The 15,027-nt window shown below is 41.1% G+C and overlaps 1 protein-coding gene across 6 annotated transcripts in view; it reads left to right on the forward strand.

Annotated features, from left to right (window-relative positions):
- The first annotated feature begins 1,840 nt into the window (after positions 1-1,840).
- The window catches only part of LYN (LYN proto-oncogene, Src family tyrosine kinase), a 50,489-nt gene continuing 37,302 nt past the window's right edge, over positions 1,841-15,027 (forward strand). The window contains exon 1 of one of the 6 annotated variants that reach the window (XM_048286800.1): positions 1,841-1,953. The gene's annotated coding sequence lies outside the window, so the exon portion shown is untranslated. Of the gene's footprint in view, positions 1,954-2,286; positions 2,418-7,016; positions 7,230-15,027 lie in introns of those variants that run through there. The other 5 variants (XM_048286801.1, XM_048286799.1, XM_048286795.1 and 2 more) reach the window with 5 other exon arrangements.

Raw genomic sequence — 15,027 nt, forward strand, 5'->3', positions numbered from 1 at the left:
TATTAAGGGTAATTCAGTACCTCTTTTATTTTTCCAGATTATTCACATTATAGATAAGATTATATTCTACTAGATTGCTGGAATCTATTACGCATTTATGAAACTAAATTTCATTTTCAATAATGCTTTGTTAGCAGAAGGTGAATTTTAAATTCAGTGGAATACTTGACAATGAAATGAAGAAATACAGAGGAAAGGAGGGAGAACAAGACAGATGTGGGATCTGTGCACAACTTCTCCAAGAAAGGTACAAGATCAAGGTGCTTGCCCTATAGAGGAAAACTGAAATGTGAGGTACTAACAGTGCACTTCCAAACAGAAATAGCTCATTTTACATAAACTTTTGGAATACAAATTTCTTACCAAATAAAAATCCCCAAACCCAAGACAATGTATATTTAGTCAGATCTTTCCTTTTTGTATAAAGTTTTCATTGGGAAAAAGGTGGTTGTGTGGTTTGTTTGTTTTACTGTTGTTTTTTATTATTGGTATTGTTATTATGAAATACCTTTCCCTAAGTTGGGGAGAGGGAGAAAACATTTACCAACTTTTTATTAATAGAACTTCAGGAATTCCTTACTATCTCACTGTACAATACTTTTAGAGGCTGGTCTAATACTGAGTATTTACATGACATTATTTTAATCATTGATAACACAATTCAAAGAAGACTAGAAACCATTGCCCGCTACTTTTCAGAGCTCTACAGATGCCCAGGGACATCTGGGACTGATGAAGAAATGTGACCGATTATGGTCTCACTGCTCCTGTGGACTGTCTTCTGGAGGATCAAGATAGCGGCCTGTGTGCTGGAGCCAGGGCATTGAGATGGGACTGCAGCACGCACCAGAGTAAAGGGATTGTGCCAGCTGCACATCACCATGAGTGGCAGGCCTTTACACCAGCACCAAAGATCTGTAAGTCCTATTGACATTCATCAGGTTCTCCTCATAAACCCGACAGTGTGTGAGCTGCACTGAGCTATTTTCAGTCATTTGGGTGTCTTGCTAGAAGTCCTCACCAGCTCCCGAGTCCACTCCAACCCAGAGTTAGGCTCTACTGGCGGACTTTGGGAAAGTGTACAGAGGTGCCTTTGAGTGTCTTGCAACACTTTGGCTGCTTCTCAAACTTGATCCATTATCTAAACACGTTTATATGGAAAGCTTAAATGATTTTCATTTAAAATTCTGCCTTAGAAATCTCCATGACCTGAACCTGCCCACGTGGTCTGGCGGTACACAAATGACACCTTGACTCTAGCTCTTGCAGAGCTTTTCAGCTGCATCCTCTGGCTGTTATGTCCATGCATTCATATTTCCTGTTTTGCTGACCTGTGAGATTTTTATTTCACTTTTCACCAGGCTAGTAAATCATTCTTCAAAGAAAAGAAACGTTGAAAGATAAGCTTACTTGTTCTTTGTTTCTCTCAACCAAGCCGCCAATGGACCCTAGAAGCTGCTTACAGTGGATTTTTGGAGTTCAAGACGGTTTTTTGGCTTTTGATGGCAGAAGACAACCTTTTTTGCCTCTCAGACTAACAGGCTTTTATTTAGCTGTAACTTTTAGAGGAGGCTCGCTCCCCTCATGATGTTCGCTCTGGGGCACAGGGGCACTCGACACCCCGCCGCGTCCCCTGCCCCACCTCGTCCCCGGCACAGCCTCCCTCGGCGCGGCGCTCCCTTCTCCAGCCGGAGGAGCTGCTCCCGCCGAGCCGCCGGCAGCCGCCGGGCCGGGGCCGCCCCCCGCTCTCTCGCTCGCCCCGCTGTCCACCACATGCAAATGTTCCCCGGCAGCAGGAAGTCCCCGGGCTGCGAACCAACCGCGGGCCGCGCCCCGCCCGCGCAGCGAGAGCAGCGCTCCGGCCCCGCGCTCGGCGCCCGGGACGGCCCGCTCCGCGCCCCGGCGCGCACCCTGCAGTCCGCTCGCTGCCGCTCAACTTGCGCACCCGGGAAAGTAAGTGCCTTCTCCCGAGAGCGGCGGGGGGCGGTGGTCCCGGCTTAGCCCGCTTGTCCCGCGGGGCGCCGCGGGGGTGCCCGGCCGCGCTGCCTCTGCGCCCCGGCGCGGTGCGGTGCGGTGCGGTGCGTTGCGGTGCGGTGCGATGCGGCGCGGCGCGGCGCGGTGCGGCGGGACCCGGCGCTTTCCGGGAGGCTCCCCCTCGCTTCTGCCCCCGCGAGGAGGTGCCGCTGCCGCCCGACCTGCCCGGTAGGACTGGATGGGGTCTTAAGGGAAATAACCGCGTTTGGGATAAAATAATCATTCTCAAAAGCATGATTAATCTCATACCCCTTTGCCTGTCGTCTGGCTGTGATCCGGAGGGCTCGGGTGCCTTCTGGCTGTTTCGTGCCGGGGAGCGTGTGAAATTAGCTGGCTAAAGTCTGCAGTCGGCGTTTCGAGCCGAAATGATAGCCTTGACTGAGGTGAGGTGATGTGGTCCCTGGGTATCCCTTCTTACACTGTTTTTTTCCTAGGAGCGTAATTTCTGGTGCCTCTTCCTCTTAACTGTACGTTCAAATGTGCTTGGAATTAAAAGAAAGATGAGAAAATGGTATTGTGATGTTTGGAGCACAGTTTTTATTGCAGATTACTATTGTAGTCTGTAGGTACTGTATGCCTAAGGAACGGTCGTGAAGGGTTTTCTCCTTACAATTTTAGTTTAGGAGCTGATGCTGTACCTTCAGTAAAGCATTTAAGAGCTTTCTATTGAAACTGCATCTTTCAAGTGTTTGCGGTGAATGGGTTGGCAAAAACTCATCTTGTTGCCTTGCTCCCCTCTATTGGCCCTAAAGACCAAAGGGATTAACACTTAAAACTTGTTTAGCCAGATCATATTCCTGCGGATATACATAGGGAGCACAAAGCTGGTTTCATCTGAAACCCCTAATCAGTATCCCATCTCCTGCCTTTCGTTCTCACCTTTGAAGAAAGAGAAACACTCTTACCAATCTTAATGTATTTTGGGACATCGTAATACAAATGAAAATTAAAATTTTTAAGCTTGATCCCATCAAATACCTGTAAGACTTTTGCAATTTAGAAATAGTAATGTTAGTTGAAAGTATCTGTAAAGTACAAGTGCCACGTAGATAAATCTGCACTCAAAACAGTATCACTGTAGAGTTAAAACAAAAAGCGGAAGATAGGTGTTGAGAAAATGCAAAGCTACATTGGGAAAATGTAGCTCAGTTTTACCAAAAGGAGAGTCAAATTTTGTGTGGATTGTTTCCAACCCAACACTGAGGGCAGAATAGGTGTTATCTCTTTAATACTTACTATCAACAACACTGAAAGTATGGATGAGAAAAAAATCAAATCGTTTTCTCTGAAAAAGTAGTAACAGGCTAGAAATCAGTTAGATACTGTTAATAGGGTGTTATGGAATCTTGGACGAGGATTGAAATTAATGAACTCTGAGATCAAAAGATGTCTCATTCTATGGATCTCTTCTGAGATTTAAAGCTTTTTTTCTTTCTCTGTTTCAACTTTGTGAGTTACAGACTAGTTAGGAAAGAATTATTTCTTTAATAACATAAAAATTTATTTTAATTGTGTGCTGTTGGCATATATTATTCTTTTTAACCGTGATGACATTGGATGATCATCTTTGTACTGTAGCTCGCTGACTTCAAGTTATTCTGCTTTTCCCTATTTTTGAGTAAATAAGGGTTTTTTCCTTATAGAAATATACAGAAGACATGGTAAGGTTTAGACCTTCCTTTTTAAACCCCTTAACCAGTGGAGTTGTGCAATGACTCTTTCTGACAAAGCAATCAATTGTGAAACTTGACAATACAAAGTCAAACCCTGTTGCCTTTTAAGTTGTTTAATACTATGGGGTTTAATGTTACCCTTTCAAGAGAGTTTCCATAAATGTGAAACTATTCATTGCAGGTATTTATGAACAGATAGCATTTACGAATGTAAAAGTAACTATTTCATAATACTTTTCCCCCCAATTTATCCATGTAATTGAAATGACCTCTCTTCCTATGGCCGTTTTGACTCCTGTAAGCTAAATGGCATCACAGAACAGCAAGTGTTGCAGGAAACAATTCCTGTAACAGGCAATGAAAACAAGTCCAAGGTCCTCCTGGCTCAGCTTAGTACCTGTTCTTCAGTGGGGCATCTCACCAAACCAGAGATGCTACGTCTGGTCCTTGAGGGCACATCAGGGAGCAACACTGACCTCTCTGTAGTTATTTGGGAAAGTTACAGAACTGTCATATTTAATCTCAGATGTGATTCCATTTCTGTCACAAAAAGGAGATGTTTGCCTACCTCTACTTTGCATTTTATTGTGGATCATCATGGGAATCTTTGAGGTTTTGGGATGAACACATGTCGATCATGAGACAATTTTTATTTTTGTCAAAGAGTTTGGTGATCTGGGAAAGGGATGAGATCTTTCCTCCTTTCCATATGTGCATCTTCTGAGTAACTGAGAAGCTTTTTTTCTTCTGTCCAGGGAGTTGTAAAGTCGTTTTTACTCTTGGGGTTCAGGGAGACTTTTGCAGAACTGAGTGAACACAGGAGACAAGCACATGGGGAATAACTAACTACCTAACTAACGTAACTAAATAATTAATGGGGTGGGCATTAGGTATAATCTAGGATTCCTAGCACACTGCTCTAGTAGCATGGCTGTACACAGAGGTGGATGTCTGCTGCCACAGAGATCCCAGAAGGATATGAGCTGTCATGTGCTAATGCAAGGGATGGGAGGAGAATCTGTGGGCCGGGGATCCTGAGGGTTGTGTGAGCTTTATGTGCAGGGAGTGATACTTCCTTTTGAAGCTATGGAGCCCAGTGTGTAAATAATTACACCAAACCATGTGACTATTAAGCAGTGTTTATTATAATTTTGCCTCTGTAGGATTTCCATCTCTAAGCAAAAAGGCTTTGTTCTATAGAAAAACCAGTTGCCCAGCTGAGAATTAGGATTTTTTCTCCTGTTGATCGTATTCCTGCTTCCTGTTTCTCCCATTTATTTCTGTCCCTCTTTAATGAGAGTGTAGGAGTGCTAGAGATGGTATAGTAGGAAAGAACTCCAGACTTACTAAGCCATACAACAGGAAACTATAGGTAAAAAAATAAAACTGCATTTGTATGAAAACAATCTTTAGTGATGCATACAGGGTGAAGGAGTCTGCCACCCTGTAAACAGTAATGGTGCCTTCTCAAAGAAGTCAGCCTGTACTAATAAAAGACAAATGCAATGTAACTGTCCTTAGTGTGACTGTTCCTAGTTTGAACTTCATTGTCCTTCAGGGATGATGGAAAGGTCTGTGTTTTCATATTTATTTTTGCCTGATTCAGATACATTTCCTGTTGACATTGTCACTAAATGCAGTCATTTCCGAGACTGAATTATTCACATTTGAGTTCAGCATCTTTCCTGAAAAATATGGGTTCATGGAACAAAACGTGAAGGCAGAACTGATCTTGTGCTGGAATAATTTCCTCCAAATATTTATGAGATACTTGTATTTGTTTTGTGCCCTAAAGAACTAGTCATAGAGGTAAATAGATCAGTTACTTCTGTCAGGCAAACATCAGAAGAGACATGGTATTTTGACAGCAACACTTTGCTGGGGAGAAAAGAAGGAGGACACTAGGGAAAGGTGGAGGGGGTAATGGGTAAATCTCACTTTTCTGGGGTGTTAAAAGAGTGGACTAGTACCATTCAGACCAGCATTTGCTCTCCCTTAGGTCAGCATTGCCTATCTTTTTCAAACTGCTGGCATCTCAAGTATCTACAATTGGTTCCTGTGTTTGCGCAGCACGCTTGTCTTACGTCTTCAGTTCAAAGGACTCAAATGATAAACAGTCTGAACAAAGTGTCCTTCTTCCTCTATGGCCTCTGCTGCATGTGGCAGGAGGCTACTTCTTCCTGTGGCTGATATACTGTAGAACTTCTTATTTTAATTTGCAAAGGCCAGCTGTGATAGGAAATAGTGCAATCTTAAACTGGAGCACGTGATAGTTCACCAAAGGCATTGAAGTACGGGATGCAGCTACTCTTCTGGAATGGCACTTCTTGCAGTTTTCTCTATTTTAGAGGGCTGCTCTAAGTATAGAAATGATAAAATTTTTAAGGCAATTGATTCCCTCTGGAATGTGCTTTTAAATTTTCCTTTGTTGATTTAACAAAAGCTGTTTCAGGAAGTTCATCAAAAAAAGCATAATCTTTCTGATGTGGTATCCACATTCTATTGCTTTTTTTCATGTTTCCTTCATTAGTTTGTACAGATAGGTGTATACAAACCTGTTTAATTTTTTTTTTTACGAAATTTTATTGAAGTTTTATCTTAGGTTCAAACTGAAGCAATATAGTATCCCAGGAATTAGTACAGAAGCATATTTGACTGCTAAGCAGGTTTTCCTATTCCATGTATGACTGTACTAGGGGCTTAGAACAAAATTAATACCAAAAGTTAAAGAATATGTTTGAGTGAATTCCTGTGTTGTGGTAACACATTTATAAATCAGTAGGTCTGACCTTTGACTAAGTTCTACTGTATTCAGACAAAGGGAATATTTCCTGGTAGTATCAACTGAGTAGGGAAAGATCTGAATACTAGCATATCTGTTGCATATATTGAAATTGCCTGCTCTAGTATCCCTTGCCAGAATCATGAGGTTTATATTCATTAGATCCAGTGGACAGAAATGGTTTTCTCCAGGGCAGCCCCAACCTTACCACGTGTTTTGATGGACTTTTAAAACCCTTCAGTGAGTACTAAATGCCCTGGGGAGCTGTGATTCAGGTGTGAGTGGACAAGAACTGGAGAACCAGGGTTAAGAGATCCCCAGAGCTGGTGTTAATGTCACTGAGGAAGTGAAAGTTTTTAGTAAACAAACAGGAAGGGGATGGGCAGGAGAAAGAGGAAATCCTATATGGGATGTTCTGTGTTCAACTTGTTCAAAATACATTGCAAGAGTCGTTTGAATGTACTGTTGTGATGTAGCAGAATGTGCAAATGGGATTCAAAGTACATTTTTGTAACTCCAGACTTACCATTGCAAAAGATGTGCTAAACTGTGCAAAGGCTGGAGGAAGCGTTGCAGCCCTTGAGGGGTGTTGGAAAACCTGCCTTTTAAGCAACTCTTCTGCTATATTGCTGGTGTGGCACTTTGTCCTCCTTTTTCTGTCCAGCTGTGTTTGCGTTGTCTTCGAGAGAGATTGCAGTGGCTGTCCTGGCACCAGTGGAGATGCACCAAGTCATACTGAGGTGAATTCTAAGCTCATTTCTCTTGGGATGTGGATGGCCTGATTGATGGTTTCTGCTAGGCAGGCAGTACACAGCAGTGGTCCCACTATGCCTGACTAGGAGAGCTTGCCTCTTCTCAAAATCTCCTGCTAAATTTCCTTGGGAGCAGTTCCCCTTTCTCTGCCATAATGCTTACCACTGTTTCCAAAAAGATCATTGACCCACATTGCCTCAAATGTCTTCATTAGTAATAATGTGCTATTTGTTTGGGGCTTTTTCTCCCCAGTTTCCTGGAAAAATCCATGTTTCAGTCTTTATCCTACTGCAGGAGTACTCCCTGCCACAGTTTCCTTTTTCTCTTCTCCCATCATTCTTTTATTTTTTTTGCCAACATCATTCTGCTGTTTCCTTCTCTCCAGCTTCGTCTTCAGGACTGTCAGTGGTATAAACTGTTTATTTCATCTCTTGGTTTGGACATCTGCAGCAAATTTTGTTTTCCCTTTCTGTAAGAGTAAGCCTCAGCACCTTTCATAATCCAATTATCATTTGTAAACTACTTGTGCTATCTTATCAGTGAATACTCATCCAGAAATATGTACCCCCAGACTCTTGAAGAGATATGAAGTCCAGTGGACTACCAACCTGGCAGTCCTGACATGGTCTTCAAAGTATTTTAAGGTTGGGCCTTGTTTAAGAGCAACTTTGTAGTTCTGCAGGTGGTCAGCAAGATTCTTCTGTGTAGAGTATATTTTATGGGTAGGTGTAATTGATCTTTAGAGACAGCTAATTGCTGTTTGACGCATCTGGTTTAAAATCATGACCTCAAACTGACTTAAAACGGGTTTCTGTCTTGAAAATGGTCAGTGTGGATTGTCCCCTGCCCCTTTGTCTGCCCTTTTGTGATGCTGCTTTGACCTTCTCTGGTCAAGTTTCATTTCTGTTGCATGCAGGTTTTTGTGTGCTGTGCACATGTAAAAGGTTTTTGAGCCAGCATTGACCCTCCTTGTAAATATCTCTGATTCAGGGAAGCAGAGCATGGATTTATCGGCATGTGTGCTGGCCTGTGCAGAAGAAGCCAAGGCTTGGTATTGTGGGGAAGTGGTGCTGAGACAACAGCTCTTGCTCCAGGATTGCTGTTCTGTGCGCATTGGTGTTGGTGTGCCCCGTACACGGACCCCACAGAAAGTGAAACATAAGAAATTTAGCTTTGAGGAGGCAGTGCAAGTTTAGAAGAACCTGGTTCTATGGAGCTGGCACCAGCAGAAAAGGGTTTTGGCTGGTAGAGTGAACAAGTGGGAGAAAGGTGCTTCAGGTAAGGTACTTCTGCTCTTAATGGAGCATTTAAGCAAGGCTACAAGTGTCAAAAATGCATTTGAGTAGTTTATTCAAATCATATATATTGGACTAGGTTTGGATGAGTGAAAGGTCCTTTTCCCTCCTCCTGCAATGAAAGCAGGTGGTTTGTATGGCATGACCCAGGAAAGTAATTTCTCCTTTGAGCACAGAGTATGTAGGTTTATTACATGTTCTGTATCTTTTCATACTGATTGAAAATATATGCTTTCCTAGGGACTATAATGGTCTCTACCCAATTAGTTATTATCCTTTACATTCTTATTTGACTGTTTTTTCTCTTTTTGTGTCTTTGCTTCTGCAGTCTTCCTGCTTAATTTGTTTCTCAGTATCAACCCCAATTCTGATTTCTTAGGGATTTTGACCTCCTCTCCGACACTATTTCTCATATGGTTTTTGTTGTCTGGAACAAACTTGATAAACTGAAACAAACTTGGATAACCATTGCAAACACTGTTTTAGTTTAGTTCTTGCTTTGAAAGTTATCAGCATGGGCTGTAAGTGCTGAAGTTACATTTAAACATTGGGGCTTGTGCACAGTCTAAGGCAGTTTTTCAAAGCATAGCATAATCACATGTCCTGCCTGTGAGCTGCATACTTGAGTAATGTGGAGTTACAAAGGTTATAAACTTTAATGAGCAGCCAGTATGGTTGTAATAATAGTGCTGTGAAATTCTTGCAGTCTGCAGTATGAATGTGAAAATAATTATTGTCATGGACCTTCAGTTTACCGTGAGTATACCTCTGCTAGAATTATTGTGAGTGCTGGCCTACTTTGTAAGGTCTGTGTCCTGCACTTTCTGCACAAAGTCCTGGTGTGGGTCTCCTGAAATCTTTGAGCTCCTGCAAACTGTGTGCTGTCACTTACAGGATCAGAGCCTGGTTCAGGGAAACTTGCTATGGTTGTAACTGCTAGGTCTTCTTCTGCTATTGATTGACCATTTAGCAGGACTAGAAACGACAGAAAATACTAAGTGCTGCACGATCCATTAGTGATATATTGTGAATACAAAAATGTTGGTTGTTTTTAGAGTGAGAAAACAAGAAATATCAAGGCAAAGTTAAAATAGTAGCAGAAGTCAAATTATTAATCAGTTTTTGGAAATGAAATAAATTAGCATATTGAAGAAATGCAACATGAATCTTTAAATCAGTCCCCTAGTCAGATCTTCTGTTTCATATGGAATATTTTCTCTCAAATATAAAAGAACTCTATTCAAGTTAATATACTTGCATAACTGTGTCCTGGTAATGTGGGAAAGTGTTCATTTCATTCTTGCCCTTGAGAAAGATCATCTGCAAAGACATACCTGTGTTTAAAATCGGAGGTTCTCCCTTAGAACCTTTGAAGCAGGAACAGTCAAGTGAACTCTCACACCAGGTTTTCACAAGCTTTCCTTAGAAGAGAGCTTCCAGATTCTCACTCTCACTCCTCTATGAAAATGGAAAGCATGTAAAATATTTTTAATTTTGGTTAACTTGCACACACACTTGCCTGTGTGTGCAACAAACGTGAAAAACATGCTCAGAAACCTGGATGTGAATTCTTATTCATGTTCATTCAGTGACATGTTTCCTTCAGTGAGGTATTTCCTTTTACACTCTTACTGCCACCCCAGCTTGAGCATGTAGTTTCACAAGAGTTTCGTTAGAGCGGGCTTCCCTCTTCACATGACAGGTATTCAGACCTGAATTTGTGACATTTTGCAGCCCCTCAGGACATGTTTGGTAGACTTAAAAGAAGTCTACTTTTATCTATTAAAAAAAACCTCTGATCTCAAGAACTTAATCTAAAAACCTCCAAAAATTGCTAGTCATGGAACTGTTTTAATTCTATTTATCATTTTTGCAGCAAAGTGTCAGTTCAGATGATATCCTTTAGTGCCACTCCACCTGTGCCAAATTGCAACAGTTGCTTGAAACTGTTCTAAGCTGGGTGAGAAACCAGCTGGTACATTCCTAGTTTAGATTCATGCCCTTGAAGGAACATAATTACCACAGAGTTTAAATTAAGTAAAATAAATGAGTTATAAATAGTCTTCTGTGAAGTGCCAGAACCTGGAAGATGTTCTTACACCCTTGAAGTTAAGGGAGATTCTGCTCCTTAACAACAGTGAGAACAAGACAAGGTGGTTCCTCCTGTGGATACTTAAACAGTTAGTGCTGAATGCTGGTCTAGTATCCCTGGAAAGATTAAACAGCAAAAAAATTTCATTTCTGCCAGTGTAATTTAGTGGCACTAGATTTGACACTGGTTTGTTTTTTTTTTTTTGAGAACTCTTGCAATTTCCTCTTGCAACTTGAGCAAACTTGTCCAATGTTTGCAAACTTTCAGGAAGAACTGGACTCTGAGTGTTAGCTCATGTCAGCATGAATGATTTAACCCCAAATTTTTATCTGAGCGTAGAATTCATTCTTGAATCCATATTACATACTTGGATAATATGTACATACATACATACATATTATGATGTCCTATGTTTCAGGAGAGTTCTGTGTATATCTAGTGCTGTGCAGCTGATGAAACACAATACAATCTGCTGGAGAAGTAACTTATTTTTACAATTTAAATGTATGCTGGTGTTTGAAGATAGTGAAAAAAAATCTTTCTCTTCTGTGAAATTCAGTGCTTTGGACGTGCTCAAGACATAATGTGATGCTATTATAATATGAATGCAATGTTTTAGTTGCAAGTTTAGTCATGAGTACATATCGGCATTCAAACATGACAGCAGATAAAGAAGCCCTCTGACCAATGAAGCAGAATGGCAAATGCAGCATGGGGCAAAGTAGTATGAGTTACACAATGGCAAGGCTATTACAGTTAGGATCCATTGACACAGAAGTCATTCTGCCCTGATTTAGCCATAACTGTCTTAATCCATGTTGAAAGCAGATTGTAGAATGCATAAAACCAGGTAAGGTTTGTAAAAATTGATTTATTCCCTGGGGATATAGTTACCTGAATTTGAAAGAACAAAAGCTAATATGCACTAATGTTCTGTTCCCCATTTCTCTCTTTTATTAAACACACTGAAAGCAGAAGATAAACTAAAGGGAGAAGTAGCATACTTTCTATGAGACCACCCTCAAAACCTTCATCAGGGCTTGCTGGCTGTGAATTTGCTGTCATCCATCATTTTTTTATTGGCATGTTGAGGGATTTGGACAGTCTGGATTGATGGCTTGAGGTCAATTGTATGAGGTTCAATAAGACCAAATACTGGGTGCTACTCTTGGGTCCCAACAACTGCACACGGCACTACAGGCTGGGGGCAGAGAGGCTGGAAAGTGGCTTGGCAGAAGAGGACCTGTTGGTGCTGGTCAGCAGCCAGCTGAACATAAGCCAGCCTGTGCCCAGGTGGCCAAGAAGGCCAATGGCATCCTGGCCTGTATCAGCAACAATGTGGCCAGCAGGACCAGGGTAGAGATTGTTCCCCTGTACTCGGCACTGGTGAGGCCACATCTCAAATCCTGTGTTCAGTTTTAGGCCCCTCATTACAGTAAGGACTTTGAGGTGCTGGAACAAGTCCAGAGAAGGCCAATGGAGCTGGGGAAGGGTCTGGAGCACAAGTCCTGTGAGGAGTTGCTGAGGGAGCTGGGGCTGTTTAGTCTGGAGAAAAGGAGTCTCAGAGGAGACCTTATCACTCTGCAATGTCCTGAAAAAAGGTTGTGTCCAGGTAGGGGTTGATCTCTTCCTCCAAGCAACAAGTGACAGGACACGAGGAAATTTCTTCAAGTTGTGCCAGGGGAGATTTAGATTGGATATTGGGAATAATTTCTTCACTGTAAGTGTGGTCAGGTGTTAGAACAGGCTGCCCAGGGCAGTGGCAGAATTTCCATCCCTGGAAGTATTCAAAATACCTCTCTAAATGTGGCAGTTGGTGACATAGTTTGGACTTGATCATCTTAGAGGTCTTTTCCAACTTTAACAATTCTATGATTTTATGTTGTGATAATTTCATGATGTTCATGATCTTTGCATTCTATTTGTAAATAAAACAATGAGTTTGTATTACCAGCACACTTCAAAGCAAGAGAGCACATCTGCAAAATAGTCTTTATTGCCAACAACATATTTAACTAGTTGAAGGCCACATTCATAAATAACTATCCTGTCCCCTTAGTCATAGTAGCTATTTATAATTTGCTTCAACAGGAGTCCCATCAATACATTTGCCCGGGCATGTGAAGGTTGAGCATTAGGCTACCTCACTTGAAGGAGACACAAGTTTCAAGTATCAGCTGCTACCTGCAAATCTACCTTCCTTTGCACCTTCTGGGGAGGGCAGACAGGGTAACACATTTTGGCTGAAGAGCTCATTGGGGTGCAGCCTGGTGATGATTTCCCAAACTCATTACAAGTTAGCAAATTGTTCACTTTGTCCCCTGTTGTCTTCTGAGGCTCAGTGAAAACAGGGAGAAGCTCTCATTTCTCTTTCATGTGTCATGTTGTAAATGCAGGCATGGGGCACTACTCAGTAATACTCAGATGATTTGTGTGGCTGTGCCTTTGCTTTCCAATACATTGATCAGTATATTGAAATCAACACCTGAGTAAAGCCACTGTGGGCATGAACCAGCCCTTCTGGACTGACATAGAAGCTCTGGTTGCACACCTCTCAACTGCACCTTGTTTTGGGAGACAAAGTGTTTGTGAAGGAGAAGGGGAGGGTGAATAGCTGGGTAAGTACTGTTGGGAGAGAGGAAGGATGGTTCTCAGATCTATGTTCTCCAAAGAAGCTGTGTGAAGCTTGTCCTGTCCTTCCATCATGTCAGTTGTTATGAGGATGAAGACCTTTGGCCTGCTCCTGGACCTCTCTCCAACACCTTCTTGTTTTTATGGGTAGTTTCTCATTTTCCTATGCCACAGTTACTGCTCTAATCACTAAAAAAGGAGTGGAGCAGGATCCTTATCCTAGTGGCAGACATAGGCATACATAAAGTGCAGGGCAAATACAGACTACTGAAGATTTAGCACACTGCCATTATTGGCCAAAGTCATCAATTTAAAGCTGAAAATAATGGTATGTGAGTCATAGATACACTCAGCTTGGAAAGTAGATGTAGTCCTTGGGGTTTTGCTAGCTGGACTGGGACACTTCCTAACAGTTAGGAAGAATGTTGATCCTTTTCAGTGTAGTGGTTTGGCCAAATTTTCATTTGGAAATGGAGATTTGGTTGTATGAAGCTGCTGTTTGTCATTACTGAGTGTTTTTACCAGTCAAGAAAATGAAATTTTTACTTATAGTTTGCATTACACTTTTAAGTCTTTAAGTATTTTGGGAACCTTTGCTTTAGGTTGGTTAACATGTTGGCACAGCTTTTCTGTTCCATGTCATATGATCCTTTTGAAGAATTTGATAGAAGTATTTATTCTGTTATGTCAAATTAAGATGTTATTTGACCTTTTCCCCTATCTTCAGAAGATATAGTACAGTGGAAAAAAGTTGAGGAAATGGAAGATGTGGTTGCCTGAGGGCTGGCAAAGTGAATTAATTCATTGTTGATATTGATTCAAAATTCTGGAGGATGCAGTTGAGGCAAATGATTGTAATAAAATGAAGCAAGTATTATAAGGTCAGAAAACAGATGTTATATTAATGTAAGACTTGGTTTAAAATTAGTGCCAAAAATACTGACTACATGAATCTGGAGCATTTTTATAATATATAAAGTCTATTATGCGCTGTTAGCAAAATTACAATCTTTTGTGGGTTAACTTTCTTGTGTTTTGGTAATTGTTTTCTTCAGTTGAATAAAGAAGGTTCAGTAGTTTGTACAAAAATGGCTTCATTTCATTGTGATGCTTTGTTTCAGAATTTTATTTTCATCCTTCTGAAAGCATTATAATATCATCATACTACTACAGTGTCATTATTTTCAGTGTTTCTTGCTGATTTTTATTTATTGTGTCTTTTTTAAACCACTGCCAAAATTCCTGCATGAAACCAAGCTTTTAACTAATCTAGACAAAACTGTAGTGAATTTACAGAAAGATAGAAGATTTTTTTTTTCTTGGCCAAAGCTTCCCACCCCTCTTAGAGCTACCTTTCATGTCATCAACTATGATGATATTTATTGTATATGTTATGCTGTCATTTATGAGCTCCAGCAAAGACTGTGTATTTTAGCTAAGCACTGAATAAAGTTACCCTCTCTCTGGACACTTAAAGGAAAGACAGGCAAAGGTTGGAAAGTGTCATTTGAATATAGAAAAATGTTTACTTTGATATAATTAGTTTTACCAAAGCACTCCTTCCTATTGGAAGTTTGAGATGAGATAACTGAAGTCACTTATTTGCCATTTAGTATAGCAGTGTGTTAGTTCATGTTGGTTAATGCATCGCTAAAAAGCCTCGTCTAGTCAGTAAAAAAAAAAAAATTTAAATGGGGGAGTATAGGAACAAAAAGGGGTTTTGTTATATGATATGACTGTGGTGCTCAGTATGGGTCTGCCTTTTCC

This window comes from Corvus hawaiiensis, chromosome 26 (genome assembly GCF_020740725.1).
Source record: "Corvus hawaiiensis isolate bCorHaw1 chromosome 26, bCorHaw1.pri.cur, whole genome shotgun sequence".
NCBI classification, from domain to species: Eukaryota; Metazoa; Chordata; class Aves; order Passeriformes; family Corvidae; genus Corvus; species Corvus hawaiiensis.